Source organism: Eublepharis macularius, chromosome 1 (genome assembly GCF_028583425.1).
Source record: "Eublepharis macularius isolate TG4126 chromosome 1, MPM_Emac_v1.0, whole genome shotgun sequence".
Taxonomy (NCBI): Eukaryota; Metazoa; Chordata; class Lepidosauria; order Squamata; family Eublepharidae; genus Eublepharis; species Eublepharis macularius.
In genome coordinates, this window is record NC_072790.1 from 241609342 (window position 1) to 241628248 (window position 18907).

General features: G+C 43.7%; 1 long non-coding RNA gene across 1 annotated transcript; it reads right to left on the bottom strand.

Moving 5' to 3' along the window:
- Nucleotides 1-10257: 10257 nt before the first annotated feature.
- Nucleotides 10258-16928, bottom strand: LOC129341302 (uncharacterized). The gene is made up of 3 exons (XR_008598119.1): nt 16817-16928; nt 12558-12719; nt 10258-10399 (listed from the first exon to the last, which is right to left on the bottom strand). It is a non-coding gene; the product is annotated as an uncharacterized LOC129341302 (long non-coding RNA).
- Between the last annotated feature and the right edge of the window lie 1979 nt (nt 16929-18907).

The window sequence follows — 18907 nt, forward strand, 5'->3', positions numbered from 1 at the left end:
TCCCATCTGGTAGGCAATGTACCTGAATTAAGTATATAAAATCATAGACTCAGAGGGCTTCAATGAGCCACGTAAGCCCTCAAGCTCAAAGTCCTGATTAAGTCATCCCCTTTGGAGGACTCTCTAGCCTCAGGTCCAGGAACACCATGAAAGAGAACCTTCCTTCAGCACAGATAATGGACCTGTTTTCAAGCTCCTCTGCCCATTAGTCACTTCCTCACTGTGTTTAGCTGAGGTCTGCTTTAGGCTTTTACGTCTACTCCTGAGCTCTGGTACAGCAGACACCAAATCTTTCCTCTCTTCTGACCTTTCCAATGTCCAGCGTCCACCAAATTTGCAGGGGACATAGTCCTCACTGTCCTCTGAAGACCCCCAGGTTTCAGAGAGATTGCATCCAGGGAAAGGCATGCTCCATGGGTCCCTCCCTTTCCTGACATTGTCTTTTCACAGTGGCAAAAGCTGGACTGTCTGCTGGAAGCTACTTTGAGAGGTTACAAGCCAGAAGGAGTTCAGAAAGAGTTCAGACAGTCCACACCTATGTTGCCAGGGGAATTGATTGAAAGGTGCCAGACTGTCTGGCTTTATGAACGTGTTATGCCAATATATATTAAAATCATATGGCAATAATCAATACTGAAAAATACTAAGCCTAGCTTCTGTATTCTCTAGATGAACTTTTAAACTTTGCATGAACTTTCAGTGTATTTTTTCTATGTGTAAGGTAATTCAGCAGGTGTGCTTACATCTTTTGACAATTAATTAAAATAGTGGACTCTACTGAGATTGATGTTCCTCTATCTGAAATTCAACCAATGGTGATCGCCCAACTTAACTTTTTCTTGACACTTGTCAGAGATTTATAGTATTCTCTTGCAGATCAGACTATGACATAATTTTTTAACTAATTGGAAGGCTGTACTATGAAATTATGAATATTCAGTGAAGTATTGTCGAAGGCTTTCACGGCCGGAGAACGATGGTTGTTGTGGGTTTTCCGGGCTGTATTGCCGTGGTCTTGGCACTGTAGTTCCTGACGTTTCGCCAGCAGCTGTGGCTGGCATCTTCAGAGGTGTAGCACCAAAAGACAGAGATCTCTCAGTGTCACAGTGTGGAAAAGATGTAGGTCATTTGTATCTACTCAGGAGGGGTGGGGTTGAGCTGAGTCATCCTGTAAGAGTTTCCCAGGGTGTGGAATGCTAATGGCGGGAGGCTTCACTGTATCCTGAGGAGGTTCTTTTGCATATGGATTGGTGCTTGATGTGCTAATCTTCTCTGCAGGGCTATTGTCGGGTGTGGAGTGTTTTGTTGGCCTGGTGTTTTTCAGAACTGGAGCCCATGCTCTGTTCATTCTTAAGGTTTCTTCTTTCCTGTTGAAGTTTTGCTTATGCTTGTGAATTTCAATGGCTTCCCTGTGCAGTCTGACAAAGGAGTTGGAAGTGTTGTCCAGTATTTTGGTGTCCTGGAATAAGATACTGTGCCCTGTTTGAGTTAGGCTATGTTCAGCCACTGCTGATTTTTCAGGTTGTCCAAGTCTGCAGTGTCTTTCATGTTCTTTTATTCTTGTCTGGATGCTACGCTTTGTGGTCCCGATGTAAACTTGTCCACAGCTGCAGGGTATACGGTATACTCCTGCAGAGGTGAGGGGTTCTCTGCTGTCTTTTGCTGATCGTAGCATCTGTTGTATTTTTCGGGTGGGTCTGAATACTGCTTGAAGGTTATGCTTTTTCATAAGCTTTCCCATCTGATCAGTAATTCCTTTGATATATGGCAAAAACACTTTTCCTGTAGGCGACTGTTTTTCCTTGGTTGTTTGATTCATCCTGGGTTTGATTGCTCTTCGGATTTCATTTCTGGAGTAGCCATTTGCCTGAAGTGCGTGGTTTAGATGATTAATTTCCTCATTGAGAAAGCGCGGCTCACATATCCGTCTTGCACGATCCATGTAGAAGTTTGCTACATCAAAACTGACGAGTATGTCTTGTGGATTGAGTTTTAGAGAACTGATTTTGTTGATGAATGATGAATGTATCATCCACAAACCGGAACCATACACTGGGTTTGTCTTACATCAAAGATTCAGCAGATTTCATCAACAAAATCAGTTCTCTGAAACTCAATCCACAAGACATACTCGTCAGTTTTGATGTTGTATCCCTGTTTGCTAAGGTTCCAGTAAAAGACACTATTGCACTTATGAATCAGATTTTCTCAGAGGATGTAACAGCCTTATTCCACCATTGTCTGACAACCAGTTACTTCCAATGGGACAACGAATTCTATGAACAGATAGATGGGGTGGCCATGGGGAGCCCACTCAGCCCAGTTATAGCAAACTTCTACATGGAACATTTTGAAAAAACAGCTCTAGAATCAGCACCCCACAAACCCAGTGTATGGTTCCGGTTTGTGGATGATACATTCATCATTTGGAGCCATGGGGAGGAAGAATTGATGGGGTTTTTGAATCATCTCAACAACATCCACCTGAACATACAATTCACAATGGAGAAAGAAAGTGAGGGAAAACTCCCATTCCTGGATACCTTGGTCATCCGCAAAGCAAACTTTCAGTTAGGTCACAAGGTCTACAGGAAACCAACTCACACTGATCGGTACTTACACAAAAACTCCAATCACCACCCCCGACAGAAAAGAGGCATAATGAAAACATTAGTGGATCGTGCAAGACGGATATGTGAGCCGCGCTTTCTCAATGAGGAAATTAATCATCTAAACCACGCACTTCAGGCAAATGGCTACTCCAGAAATGAAATCCGAAGAAATGTTAGTGAACTTATTTCTTATTGCCTTTCTGTGTTCTTTTGTTATAGGATTCATATTAACAGTCATTTATATAGAAAATCTATAAGCAAGAAAGAAGAACTAAATGAGACTTGCACTCTCTAAGAAGCACAGTACTTACCTGCTATTGGACTTGGAGTTGGCATCCTGCTTCCTTGGAATGTTTGGGAGGGGAATGTGTGGCCCTTGTTCTTAGAACTTTGTATTTTGTATTTAATATGTGATCTTGTTGTATGAATTGCATGCTGTAAATGTATATGAATTTGGGAGCACTAGCACTTTAAATAGATCATATTACTGTTTCTTTAATCCCCGGTGGTGTTCTTCTCCACTCTACTTTTGAGCTGTTGCTCCGGAATTTGCCCTGTTTGTTTGCTAGGTATTAGGAGTGAGGCAAAAGGCAATGCCTACCGCCTAACTCAACCCAGCTGATATTAGGAGTGGAGCAGGTGGCAATGCCCACCTCCTGCGTTAACCCAGCTGGTATTTGAAGCAGAGCAAGTGACAATGTCACCCTGACCTTAACCGGGCTGGTGTTAGGAGCGGAGTACTTGGCAATGCCCCCCCCCTTCACCCAGCTGGGATCAGAATCAAAACAGGTGGTTTTACCCAACCACTGCCTTAATCCAGCAGGAGCAGAGCAGATGGCAATGCCTGCCTCCTGCCTTAACCAAGTTGGTATAAGGAGTGGAAAAGGTGGCAATGCCCCCCGTGCCTTAATGCAGCTGGTATTAGAAGCGGAGTAGGTTGCAATGCCAGCCCTGTGCCTTAAACCAGCTGCTATTAGGAGCGGAACATATGGCAATACCCACCCTCACCTTAACCCAGTTGGTATTAGGAGCAGAGCAGGTGGCAATGCCCACTGCCCACCTTAACCCAGCTGATACTAGGAGTGGAGCAGGTAGAATTTCCCTCCCACCTTAACACAGCTGTTATTAGGAGCAGAACAAGTCACAGTGCCACTCCTGACCTTAACCCAGCTGGTATTAGGAGTGAAGCACTTGGCAATGCCTCCCCCTTTCACCCAGCTGGGATCAGAAGCAGAGCAGGTGGCTTTGCAAACCCACTGCCTTAACCCAGCAGGTATTAGGAGTGAAACACGTGGCAGTGCCCACCCCCCATCTTAACCCAGCTGGGATCAGGAGCAGAGCAGGTGACAATACCCATTCCCTTCACCCAGCTGGGATGAAGAGCAGATCAGATGGCAATGCTCACCCTCCTTCACCCAACTGGGATCAGGAGTGGAACAGGTGACAATGCCCCCCTGCCTTAACCCAGCTGGTATTAGGAGCAGAGCAGGTGGCAATGCCCACCCCCACCTTAACCCAGCTGGTATTAGGAGTGGAGCAGTTGGCAATGACCTTGCCTGCCTTAACCTGGCTAATATTAGTGGCAGAGCAAGTGGCAATGGCCACCCCTCTGCCATCACCCATTTGAGATCAGGAGTGGAGCAGGTGGCAATGCCCACCTTGCATCTTCACCTGGCTGGGATCAGGTGCAGAGCAGGAGGCAATTCCCTTCTACCCTTCACCCAGCCAGGATAAGCAGCATGGCAGGTGACAATGCCCACCCTCTTCAACACAACAGAATAAGCCACTGAGCATGTGGCAATGCCCACCCTGTCTTCACCCTGCCAGAGTCAGGAGCCAAGGATGCAGAAATGCCCCCCCTTCAACCTGCTGGAATCAGGAGCAGAGCAGGTGGCAATGTTCACACCCCCTTCACCCTGCTGGGATCAGGAGCAGAGCAGGTGGCAATGTTCACACCCCCTTCACCCTGCTGGGATCAGGAGCAGTGTATTGGCCATATGGGATGTTATTAACTATACGCCTGTGGTGAAAAGAACAAAAAGACAGGTAAGAATTCCTATCCGTAGGTTTTTTAAAAGGTCTGACCCCAAGCACATTCTGTTCATTTCGTTAAGTAACCACGTCTAGGAAACTAATGCAGGTGGGGCTCGTCTGTGTAGTAAATTTTATATTAGGGTCTATATTATTCATCCATGTGGCAAATTCCTCAACCAATTCTGCCCCTTCGAATAAAAGGTAAAGATCATCTATGTACCTCTTGTAATATCCTGTGCAGTGAAAAAAAGGATTATTAGCTCCAAATTAGTATTAGCTCCACTCCTAGTATCAGCTGGGTTAAGGTGGGCAGTGGGCATTGCCACCTGCTCTGCTCCTAATACCAACTGGGTTAAGGTGGTGGTGGGCATTATTTTGCTCCAAATTAGCCGTATAAAGGTTGGCTACACTGGGGGCAGCCGAACATCCCATGGCCACCTCCTTTGTCTGGTAGTAGTATTGAGTCTGGAATCTGAAACAGTTTTTTTCTAATACTAAATCAAGCAATTGTAACAGGAATGGAGTGCTTAGGCTCTGCAAGTCCCTTTTATTCGAAGGGGCTTTACCTTTTATTCGAAGGGGCAGAATTGGTTGAGGAAAATCAGTGGTTGCGGCAGGGTACCCAGAGTAGGTTTCCGGTGCACCAAAAGTTTCAAAGATATGGTGGGGCATTTGGACCTTTATTTGGGGGGGAGAGGTAATGACTTACCTCAAGGACATTTTCCATGCGGGCATTGCAGGATCTGCCCGCTGGCCATAGCAGGGAATAGCTTGCAGTTTGATAAACCACAACTGAAAGTAACCTTGAAACATTTTTCTACATGCCAAACTAAATCAGTGGTGTATGTCATTATTTGTACGTGTAAAAAGGTGTATGTTGGGAGCACCATGTGCCCCGTGAGGACAAGGATTATGGAACATATGTCATGCATTAAAAACTACGTGACTGAGGCTCCACTGGTTGAGCATTTTTCCAGATATCACCAGACCGAGGAAGAGTTTAGGTTCTCGGTCCTATATGTCTCTACATGCAAAAATCAGCCTACTACCCATAAGGACCTATTTAGACGGGAAGCAGAATGGATCCATTGGCTGGGTTCTTTAAAACCAGAGAGGCTCAATCTGGAAATAATTTGTCTTGTTTTTTGTAAAACTAACCCATTTTGATCTTGCTGGATTTAGAGTATGGGTTTGGGTCACTATTATGTGAGTTGTGGTCTGTATACAATGTGCCTTTAAATCATGTGAGCTGAGTACTGTTAGTAATGTACCTTTAAATCATTGTAATTTGTACTTTGTGTATGTATTTATTGTGGGCGGGGAGCACTTTCCTCAAGACCATTCGATTTGTCCATTGAATTTCTGCACATGAATGTTTGTGGTTCAGTCATAGGTAAGCAAGAAGGATGCCATTAAGACTGTATTGGTATTGCCTTTATTGAGTCTCTTAATTTGATATTGGCATTGTTATCTTGTTTATAGAATTTCATTAGTGTTATGGTGACACAAGAGCGGCTCCTGATGAAGATTGTGCATCCTGAAACAAGCTGAGAACATTAAGCCAGCAGCTTGTAGAGCCGAGCTAGGGGAGCCTGGGCGGGGGTTTCTTCCTTTTGTTTCTGGACTCGCTTTTTGAAATAGAAGAGATAAAAGATTCAAGAACGTTCTTTCCTATTTGGCTGTTTTGCCACGTTTTCTCATGAGTCGAACTAAGGGAGTCCCGGCAAGGGGTATTTTCCCCTCCTGTTTTCTTGGTTTTCGCCTGGAATAAAAGAAAAAAGAGAGATTGATAAACGTCCATTTCAAGTCAGCTGTTGTACCACATTTACCCGTGTTCCCGACTCTGGGCTGGGGGAGCCCCGTCGTGGCTTCTCCCCTTTGAGTTCCACCTGAAGTTATAAGAAGAGAGAACGATAATAAACAGGTTCTAGTAGGCTACTTCGCCGTAGCTCCAAGTAAATATTTCATTTGTAAATATTTCTTACAAGCACATCAAGTCCCTGTGTGCTACTGTGCCCTTGGTCGGGAGTCTTGAGCTCTTCAAGCAAGATAGCACAGCAGTGAGGAACTCGAGACACCTCAGGGACTATTCTTAAGGACTGTTGTGGATTGGAGTTTGAACCTTTTGTATATTTGCAGCACGGAGCACTTTAATGAATTTAAGAATTTGTGATTACATAAATAGAAGTGTGTGTCTTTAAATCGTATGTGGGTGCTTTTGTTAGGGGATCACGAGCAGAGCACGTAGTAAAGACTGCTGCACACCTTCACTTGCCAGGATCAGGCACGGGGAAGGAGGCAATGCCTGTTCCTCACTTCACCCATCAGGGAGCAGGTGGCAATGTCCACCCCCCCTTCACCCAGTTAGGATCATGCTTGAGCAGGCAGCAATGCCTGCCCCCCTTTATCCAGCTGTAGTCAGGCGCAGAACTGGAGCCAATGCCCCCCTTTATCCGGGATGTATGAGGCATGGAGCAGGTAGCAAAGCCCACCACCCCTTCACATGGCCGCGATCAGGCAGATCAGGCATGGAGCAAATGACAGTGCCCACCCCCGTCCTTCACTAGCTGGAATCAATGGTGGAGGAGGAGTGAATGCCTGCCTGTCCGCCCTCCCCTTTCTAGAGCCCGTTGTATATTTTTCCCACTTAATATTTAACAAATTCACAGAGGTGTTCCATCATGAGAAGATTGTTTAAAAGCTGAAGGAAAATAATTGTACTGAATGTTCCTTTATATATTTAGGACAGATGTGGGCATGTGAATCTACTCTGGAATGTTAAATTTTCTTCTATTGTTAAAAGGCCTGATTACTCATGAATAGAACATGCATTTTCCAAGACAGACCACTACTATTTGAGAACTCTCTGCTCAGATTTGCGACACTGGAGCTGCAGAGATTATCAGGAGAGGCGCTTCTGCAGAGATGTATGTGCCATGTACCATGAAGGACTTTTTCAGCTAATAACCAGCATCCTGAACTGAATGCAGAAAACTAATGTATGCAGCCCTGACCTCTGTGAGGGTGAAGTGAGGATGTCATAGACATCTGGACAGAGTCAAAGATTAAACAGCCTAGAAGACAAAATTGAGGGCTCAAATACAGGATATGTTGAACATGTATTGGGTCCATGGGAGCAAAAGAAATTTGCAGTCTGTTCTTTGTCAGGGAGGAACTCACCTTAAACAGTTCTCTTTCACTCAGCATTGTGAGGGAGCACCAAGGAGAAAAGAAGGAGTTTATGGTTTCCCTCCTGACCCATTTTTGCCTATAGAAATGGCTGGGGATGTGGCCTTTCCTTCTCTTTTCTCTGGCTCCACATTTCCTTAAGATCTATGGCACCAGAGAAAAGGGGCAAGCCCTTTCCCTACTGTTTCCACTGGAGAAAACTGGAAGAGAAAGAAAACAGAATCACCTTCTCCCTCCTCGCAGCTTTCCTTCACATTGCCAAGCAAATGTATAGTGCACACATTCCCTTTATGTACATCTGACTGCAAATCTGTTCATGCAACCAAGACCTGACACATGTTCAGCATCTCATGGATTTCAGCCCTGAGTCTTGTAGAACATCACAGTGCAAATCCCAATGGCAGACAACTCATCTCTGACTGCCTACCTCTGTCTTGGATCTGCAAGGAACTTGACACATCTTATCAAAGATTGCTAATAAATTCTGTAAAAACTGACTCACAACCCTTGCCTCCTTACATACATACAAATAGATAACTTCCACCGAAGCTTGTAATGCAACCTGTGGATCATGGCAGGAGCATTTGCCTGTCCCAGATCCTCATGGTTGGAAATGGTGGTGAAATTGAATGAAGATAATTTCAAGGGAACCATCAAGGTTTCATCAAAGCAGGAGGATGTTCCAGAAGGGAGGAAAACGATCTTGAACTTCATGATCTAAATAAAAATTGCATGCTTTCTTGTTGCATTAGCCTTGGAGACATCCTCAAAAACTTATTTTCAGTAGACTGTAAAAAATAAAAGCAAGTACTGTAAAGAAACAATAAAATATGGTTGGATGGAATGCAAAATTAGAATATAAGGATTGAGAATACAACTTTTTAAAAGGAATAAACCAATAAGAAAGGGAGGAAGTAGTTGCATTATATGTCAAGGATGTATAGATTTCTGAGGAAATGCCTACATCCGAGCATGAAATGCTCCACTCCTGGCTGACCCCATTTCCCCACCGATGGGGAATTGCCAAGGGGGTGCTCACCAGCCCACTCCCTATTGCCAAACCCTGTCCTGCTCATGACCACCAATCCAGCACCACCTCAGCCAATTACCTCAAACCTCTGTCAGCAGCACAAGGTAGGTGAAAACCTCTTCTCTTCCTTGGCCAGTGTGGGGAAATGGGGGAAAAAATTCCTACCTGGCTCTGAAACAGCAGCTGGATAATCCTGCACTACAACTGGGTGGGCCAATCGCGGGTGGGCCAATCGCGTGGAGCAACTGCCAGCCGGGGAGCGGAGCCATCTTTTAAGGCATCCATCTCACCCCCCCCCCAATTCAGTCCCTGAATGCTCGGGAAGACAGTCTGTCTCCTCCTCCAACTGAGGAGGCAAATCCCAGCCCCTGGCTCAAGCCATGGCGCAGCTGCCGGTACGGGGCCGCATAATTTGAAGAATCTCAGACAATATATAATGCAACATATTATAGCTTGGACAGTGGTTTGCTTCTGTATGTCTTGAAAATCTAACTTATGATCTTCCGGCTTTATCTAACAAACACACAACGAATATTTTTCACCCACAGAAGTAAACCCGGAGTTTTTCATATCAGAATATCACTTGTAAGTAACATGAATGATGTGACCATAAGCAAGTGAGAAAAGTAATGCTGGATCAGACCTGTAGCCTATCTAGTTGGGCAATCTGTTTCACACCATGTCCAACCAGTTCTCCTGAAGGGCCAACACACAGGGCATGGAGGCCAAGGCCTTCCCCTGATGCTGCCTCCTAGTTGTGGGTTTCAGACTTTTACTGCACCTGGATGTGGAAAGTTCCATAAAGCGCCATGGCTAGTTGTCACAGATTGACTTTTCTCGATGAACCTTTTAAAGCCGTTTGTGCTTGCAGCCATCACTACAAATTCCGCAATGTTCAAGGGCAGCAAATTCCACAATTAAATGACATGTTGAGTTTAGAGGAGTTTTTTTTGGCATCTCTTGAATCTGTTGCCTTAGTATTAGTGATATTGGAGAGGCAGAGAATGTTATCTTTAACAAAACCCACATAAGACACAGGGCCCGGTACTGCCTCAGTCTGAACCTTCCAACCAGGTTCCTTCAGCTTCCTTATTTCACTCATTCCCGTTACTCCAATGCCCCCTTGTTTTTTATTCAGAATCCTACTCCTGCCAAAAAATTGCCGCACCATAAAAGTTCCTGAGATGTTCCATGCTGAGCCTTTCAACAGTTTGGATTGTGTGCAAAGCTCCACTGACCACTCCTCAGTGTCAGGTCACCAGACCGTCCAGTCTAGGTTTCTGCCTGCCCTGAATAATATGCATGGGATGGGGAAGAAAATTAAATTAATCATGCCACAATGGCATGAAAAAAGCCAAACACCATCCAGGGACTTTTCATCAGGTCTTTATTATCTCTTAGTGACATCATGCAGCGTGATGTAGAATCATCTGTATGTAGAACGAAGCACTTTGGCGACAAGTTTCAGGAACCCATCAAGACTCAATTCGACATCATATCTGTATCTCTCCTCAGAAGTCCCTGGGTTGTTTTCCTGCGGTGGATAAAAAATGGAAATTGTTGGCTTGTTATATGATTTACTAATATATCACAGGTCCTTTAGATACCCTTCCAGATTATCTAGGTAGAAATAGTCCAAACACAAAGGTTTAATATCCAAGCATGGCTCAGATATGGTCTAACATACTAAACATTCCTTAAGCTTACTCTTCTTCCCCCCCCCCAAAATACCTATATGATAAAATAAAAGGATATGCATAATAATAAGAACATGCTTAATAGGTACAAGGGGAGCATGTCTGCCTAAGCCATCACAACCCTGTGAACTCTTATCTCTCACATTCTGTTGAAAGTTCCATCCTCTACACCATTGTCAACTATATGGAGTCTAATCTAGACTCTTTTCTTATGGCGAGTGTTTCACAGTTCTGGAGTGTTTTATCATTATTGCAATTAATATGAAAGCAAAACAAAGTTTCCATCTAAAGCACCTACAATGGAGAGGAAACCCTATGGTTTTGTTTTTATGTAGACTCTGCCTCTATTGAGTTCACTTTTAAAGGGCAGCCGGTGTTTTTCTAAAAACTGTTCCTTAAAGGGATAGGGGAGAGAGGCTCTGGGCTTCCTTAACTGCAAGCTGTAGTCACTAGGATCACGTACATGTGTGAGGTATTCCAGTCCTGAGGGAAATGGGGTGGGACTTGGTCATCCTCTCTCCTCTCAATGCTCACCCTGCTCTGCCATATTTCCCCTCCAGTCAGCACTCCTCTGCTTGCCTAAAACTCTCCAAAAGTTATCTTCTAACTGAGCAAACCTACCTCAGGGTCCTCCTCCTGCTGCCTGCCAGCTGTCTTACCCTCCTTAGGCCACCCGTCTGCCTCAGTCTCTTTCTACAGTTCTTCAGGTTAACGGGCTGCTCTGCTGTTTATTTCACTGTCTGAAATCTTTCCTATCAGTTCTCAATAGACTTTGATGTTAAATATGGGTGCATTTCATGGCCTCAAAAAGAGGGAAACCTTTATTTCATCTGTCTGAAAGTTGACCATGTGGATGACCTAGAGGAGTATGTTGTTCCGTTGGGGTAGAAAAACAAGAAGGCACAGACTTGACAATGTGGTGTACGTGTCTCTTCCATTGAAACAAAAGGGAAATGATAATGAAGTAAAATTATGAAACTGGAAATTCAAGAATGACACAAAGGCATACCAAACAACCAAACAACAATACAGTCAATTTGGGTATGAATTACAAAATTAAAGAATGAAACCAACTTCCATGCATCAATCTGCCATGTCTGGCTGAAACCCTTCTCCATCTGCTCTATGAGAGGTGGGTCGCCAAGCGTTCTGAGCCTCATGGAGCTTGGGAGGGACCACTGGGTGAGGTTATTGGCCGCTGGGCAAAAGTGAGGCCCAGAGATTGTCCTTAAAAGCCATGGGTGGAAAAGCTACAAAATGGAGAAGGAGGCACAAAGGGTGACATAAAATGACTCCTCCTTCAGAAGCTGGTGTCTCTTGGAAGTTTACAAAAGGGGATTATACCACTTAAGGGCTCAGAATTTGCATATCTGTCAGACTATGGAATCCCAGTTATCTGAGTTCGTCTCCCACCCCTTCTGCAAGAAGCACAAGGTCTCTTGATTCCAAAAGGTTTATTGAAAGACTATGCTCAGGATACAGGTGTCCATAATCCAAAGGCTGTAGAGGCCCTTGGCTGAACGAAAGCTTTGTTGAGATTGGCATGTAAAACGAAAGTTACAACACTTCAAACACCCATTCCCAGCCTCCCCTCTAGTCCTGTCTGTGAAGGCATGAGAAGACGAGGACATCAAAGTCGTTGGCTGGACTGGATAAATAAGACTCTTTGCTCCCATAGATATGAGCGGCCTGGACGACACCTGGGCCTAGAGGGAGGAAAACTAGACAACTACTGATTATAATACAAGTTAACATGGCGTTACTCTGGCTAGAGAATTGACATCCTGACAATATCAACCAGTCATGCATCCCATGACCTCATTCCGTCCATGTTCACCCAGCTCGCTTGCTTTCATCTCCAATGGACCTCTGAAGAGAACAGCCGGAATGCCACCCAAGATCTTCCTTCTTCTCCCCCAACGAGCTGCACATCAAATACTTCAGTTAAGGAGGCCACTTCCTTCCACGCAATGAACCAACCCACTCCCCTCTCACCTGTATCAAATTTGGGAGCTGATCCTTCATCAGCTTCTGCATTCTTTCCTTGGTGACTGTGGGAGGATTCCTTCCATCCTCCTTGTATTGGTTGAAAATGTTGGCAATAGTTTGCAATGCTGATTCTAATGGGGTTAGAGACATCTTGAGTTGGTTGCTGATCTGGAAAGACAACACCTAGTTCAGTGTGTGTATGTGTATGAGGGAAAGGTCAACTCAATCACTGGTTTCTTCTCACAACAGTTTTGGACTGAACCTCCAAGTTCAGAGGTAGAATATCCTGAGTTACTGTTAAATACCATAGTGATTGTAAAAAAAATACATAAATGTTAAAATTAACACTGAAAAACTTCTGCAATATCTGAACTTTGTAAACCTTTTGTGGAATAAGCATTAATTTTTAGGAAAATGAAGTTGTAATCTTATTCTTTAAAAAAAAACCTTGAGTTTACAAATTATATTGCCTGGGAAGTGTAAATAATATGAACATGATTACCTGACAGTGTGGCACTTTTAGAATCAACTTTATGTTGTCATTAAACAGTCAGTTTTAAAATACATATTAAGAAGTAAACTACAACCATCAAATACAGTAAGACTAAAAATGTTTTTCAAGCCTTCCTCATAGCAAAATCATCCAAAACTTCATCAAAAAATTTTTTTCTAAGTTTGTCACTTGCAATGTGCAGAATGCTCAGTGCAGACAACCTCTCTTGAGACATCGTGGCCCGTAATTCATTTTTAATTCTTTTGAGTCTTGAAAAACTCCTCTCTCCCGAGCAGTTAGTGACCATAAAGCTAAGAAACAGCTGCAAGCTTGCTTCCACATTAGGAAAGGCCATCTGAATTTTTTCCTTGTATATAATTTGATAAAGGTCTGTATGAGACAGAGAGTGCTCTTCTGTAAGCCTATGGCTTTGTCTCATGTACAGATGAAAGTGCGAAAGTTCATCAATAAGTTTCAGGTCAATATCTTCTGGGGATGCTTCCATCAACAGTTCAACACCTTGCTGAATTTCTTGCTTAGATGCTGTCAGATTAGCAAGAATGGGAAACCATTGTGCAACATCACTGTACACAGTATTTCTTCTCTTTAAATTGGCTTCAAGTGCATCTAATATAGGAATAAAGGATTTTATCCTAAACATATCTCTTGAAGAAAGTGCATCTAAGGCATCAGGTGCACTTCTGTCATTTCTTTGCCATTCCCTTACTCTTTGTCTCCTTGTTTTGTAGTTAACACTTGGCAAGGTGGCTTTTGCTTGTTTCTCATCAAAATCTTCTGTAATTTTCCTTTAAAAATCCAGAAGTGAACTGTGCAAACTTCCACAAGAACTCAGTAAGAGGTCTGATTTCTGAAGGGCTTTGCTGACCTTGTGAAAATGACCTAGCACACGGGTCCAAAAATGCAGCAGAAACACAAATTCCAGTTCTTCCATTTTCTGCAAAAGATTGTTAGCTTGAAGCCTGGTCTCCCCCTTCCCATTAACGTCAGAGTACAAATGACTGAGGGCATCAGTGATAGCACTGTAACTTTCCAAAACAGCTTCTGTGGCTTTTGCGTGTGCGTCCCACCTAGTGTCTGACAAGTATTTAGGCACTTTAGACTGAGGTGGCAAAAATGATTTTAGATCTGCCCATCTCTTTGTGGAGGATGAAAAGAAGGTATACATTTCATTGATAATGCCAAAACAGTTCAAGGCAGCAATCCACAGCAGAACGGCCCACCAGATTTAAAGAGAGACCTGCGCATGGAATAAATCTTGCAAATTGTTTTTTTTAAAGATTTTTTCCTGCATACCGTTGTACTTACCAGCCATGCTGGCAGTGTTGTCATAAGAGTGCCCAAGGCATTTTCTGAAGTCAATTTCAAGCTCAGTAGTGAAATGGTTGAACAATAAATCAGCCATGCTTTCTCCTGAGTGGTCTTTTAGCTCAAGGAAAGTTAAAAATCTCTCAGTTGGCAAACCATCTTCAGGTGATACATATCTGATAATTAAAGACAACTGACCAGTATGTGAAATGTCAGGAGTGGAATCTACTGAAAAGCTGAAATATCCAGCTTGCCTCACATCAGCCAGAATTGCATCCTTAACTTTTGTTGCCATGAGTTGAATAATTTCCTCACATATAGTTTTTGACAAATAAGAGAGATCGCCTGATCCAGAATGTCCATAGCAATTGATATGAGCAAGTAAAAACGGATCAAACGTTGCCACTAGTTCTAAAAGACCAAGATAATTAACATTATTTGGAGATCCAAAGTGTTAATTGTCTCCTCTGAATGGTAAGCCTCGTTCTACAAGAGTGCATATTACAGCAATAATTCTCTCCATGACATGCCGCCGGTACTGCTGTTCTGCTTTTATTTGTTCCTCTAGCTTGGAAGTTAACATTTGCCCTCACTTCCTTGTTAGGTAGGCCAACACGGCATTCCTATGCTTCTCTGAGTTTTCATGAGTTTTGATAAGAAGGGGGTTTTGCCAGTCATCAAACCCTTCAGTAGCTAAAGCTGTGGAAGAAGATGCAAGGTTTGGAGTTTAAACACAAAGCAATAAATCTGGCCTTTTGAGGGAGAATAATCTCCCTGCCTGTGCATGTAATGTCCCAGCAGATCGCACAAAAAACACGGAAGATTGCATTTCCTCGCATGAGATTTGAGCAATGTCACACGACGTCGCGCAAATCTTGCACGAGGAAACGCGATCTTCCGCATTTTTTGTGAGATCTGCCGGGACACCTCTTTGGCCTCCTCCACAGCCCCCACAGGTGAATTGGGGGGAGCAGGAGGAATCTATGCTGCCTTTGAGCCACACCCAATACTGCTTTCCCCAAGTAAACCAGGAGGACTGCCATCGCACTTTCCCCCACACCCACCCTTGCTGGCCAATACAACAGGAAGACTCATTTTGCCACCAAACTAGAATTAAGGAGGACATAAAAGGAGATGACTCTATGTGCCCTCCGCCACAGTGCCCACTGATCTTGGCCCCAGGGCCTGGCAGCAGCCCTGGCACCAGAGGCAGGGAGGAACTAGAGCCCTAGCCCACCACTCCCACAGACCTGACCAGATCAGGCACTGATAAATAAGAATCAATGTGAGCCCTCAGCTGAGGTGCCTACTGAGCTGGGCCCTAGGGCCTGGCAGCAACCCTGGCACCAGAGGGAGGGAGGGACTAGAGCCCTAGCCCACCACTCCCACAGACCTGAAAAGATCAGGCAATAATAATACTGTGTGAGCCCTCAGCCAAGGTGCCTACTGCGCTTGGCCCCAGAGCCTGGCAGCAGCCCTGGAACCAGAGGCTGACGCTAGAGCCATAGCCCAGCACACCAAGATGCCTGGACAGAACAGGCACAGAGACTATTAATAATGATAGTGATGATAAGAATAATAATAATGAGAATGATAATGGCTATGATAATAATAATCATTTGGTGAGGCCTCAGCCAAGCCTGGCAGCAGCCCTGGAACCAAAGGGAGGGAGGGACTAGAGCCCTAGCCCACCACTCCCACAGACCTGACCAGATCAGGCACTGATAAATAAGAATCAATGTGAGCCCTCCGCTGAGGTGCCCACTGAGCTTGGCTCCAGGGCCTGGCAGCAGCCCTGGCACCAGAGGGAGGGAGGGACTGGATCCCTAGCCCACCACTCCCACAGACATGAACAGATCAGGCACTAATAACACTGTGTGAGCCCTCAGCTGGAGGTGCCCACTGTGCTTGGACCCAGGGCCTGGCAGCAGCACTGGAACCAGAGGAGATAGATCCTTCCCGATCCCCAAAATCCAAGCTCAATTATACTCTCTCTGTCTCTCTCCCCAAAGGCTAGCAAGTAGCAAGCAGCAGCTCTGTCACACTCCAAAAACTCATCAGCTCATGCAGCGACCCAAATGTAGTGGAGGATTTGCAGGCCATCTATTTCAACTGCCTGCTTGCTGAATCCCCTGTGATTGCAGTCTAGCTTTAAAGACATCCAGTGAAGGACAAGCTCTCTTCCACAAAGATATTTGGTTCTGTTCTTAAACTGTTTATCCAATTAGGAATGTTCTCTTTAGATTCCACTGCAATCTATTGCCAGGTCATTTAAACCCACTACTTCTAATCTTTGCTCTGGAGCATCAGAAATCATTTCCTTGCCGTCTTCATGTGACAGCCCTCCATCTATGTGAAGAGTGCTCTTATATACTCTTCTCCAGGCTCAGTATTGCCAGTTCCTGCCATCTAATCTATCCTGATAAGCTTTGTCCTCAATACTTACCAAATTCTCTGAAGTCCTTGATCAAGAGATGAGTTAAGAAACTGGATGCAGAATCTTGTCCTGATGGTGTTTTTATACAGGCTTTAGAGGGGTGAGGAGGGAACAGACTCATATCCTCAACATGCAATTTCCCTCTGGTGCTGGAGGCCTGATTGCTTTCTTCTTGATATCATTTATGGACATCTGCCCCTTTCTTCCCATCTAATTTATTTTTTGTTAACATACTTACGTTTTTATTATAGTTGGCCTTTCTTACTGAGACTCCAGGCAGATTACACAGTATAAGCCAAGACGATCAACAGCTGGGACATTCAATAAACAATACAATAAAACAGGGACTATGAAAATAATCATATACCTAATACAGAGCAGAAACTATGCTGAAACAAAACATAATAGACAGATTAAATGATTTGGAAACTATCCAGTAGGAGCATGCTTACAGCAAAATTCAGTATGCAGAGTCTACAGCCTATCCCTTAACCAACACATCTCTCTGAACCATTTCCCTACAGCAAAGACCTTTTCTCTGGGTAAAAAAAGCCCTCTTGAATAATTCAGTTTTGCCTATTTTGTAGAGAGCCAGGAGAACGGGAACTTTCCTGACTTCTTCAGGCAGTCCATTCCATCAAGTGGGAACCAGCAAAGAGAAGAAATTTGGATGAAAAACTATAAGCTACAGGCTGTGTTTTATTTTTTTGCTTCTCTGTGTGTGAACGGAGAGAGCTAATAAGATCTTCAGCTGTCCATTAAATGCCATAATTTATTTTTTATTTGAAAACTTAGGTTTAAAATTTGGATACTTGACTTCAAAATAATGGGTACTGTGTTTTAATTTGCAAACTTCTTGTCTACAAGAATTTACAGAGTTTAATTGGACACAGTCCTTAACACAGATATAAACCACCATTTTATTTCAGCAACCTAATTGACTATTAAAGGAATATAAGAATATTTTATAAATAAGATCCAAAAAATACTCCAAATCAAGATATTAGCTTTCTGTGTTAAGGGTTCGTTTATGTGGTCATTACCTGATTTTAGCAATAATGTACTTTGCTCCTGGTGGTTAATTAGAACCAGTGTCAAGAAGTTCTTCAAAGTGCTATTTATTTTAACATTTTTATTTTATCCCATCTGGTAGGCAATGTACCTGAATTAAGTATATAAAATCATAGACTCAGAGGGCTTCAATGAGCCACGTAAGCCCTCAAGCTCAAAGTCCTGATTAAGTCATCCCCTTCGGAGGACTCTCTAGCCTCAGGTCCAGGAACACCATGAAAGAGAACCTTCCTTCAGCACAGATAATGGACCTGTTTTCAAACTCCTTTGCCCATTAGTCACTTCCTCACTGTGTTTAGCTGAGGTCTGCTTTAGTCTTTTACGTCTACTCCTGAGCTCTGGTACAGCAGACACCAAATCTTTCCTCTCTTCTGACCTTCCCAATGTCCAACGCCCACCAAATTTGCAGGGGACATAGTCCTCACTGTCCTCTGAAGACCCCCAGGTTTCAGAGAGATTGCATCCAGGGAAAGGCATGCCCCATGGGTCCCTCCCTTTCCTGACATTTTTTTTTCACAGTGGCAAAAACTGGACTGTCTGCTGGAAGCTACTTTGAGAGGTTACAAGCCAGAAGGAAAGCCAGAAGGAGTTCAGAAAGAGTTCAGACAGTCCACGCCTATGTTGCCAGGGGAATTGAATGAAAGGTGCCAGACTGTCTGGCTTTATGAACGTGTTATGCCAATATATATTAAAATCATATGGCAATAATCAATACTGAAAAATACTAAGCCTAGCTTCTGTATTCTCTAGATGAACTTTTAAACTTTGCATGAACTTTCAGTGTATTTTTTCTATGTGTAAGGTAATTCAGCAGGTGTGCTTACATCTTTTGACAATTAATTAAAATAGTGGACTCTACTGAGATTGATGTTCCTCTATCTGAGATTCAACCAATGGTGATTGCCCAACTTAACTTTTTCTTGACACTTGTCAGAGATTTATAGTATTCTCTTGCAGATCAGACTATGACATAATTTTTTAACTAATTGGAAGGCTGTACTATGAAATTATGAATATTCAGTGAAGTGT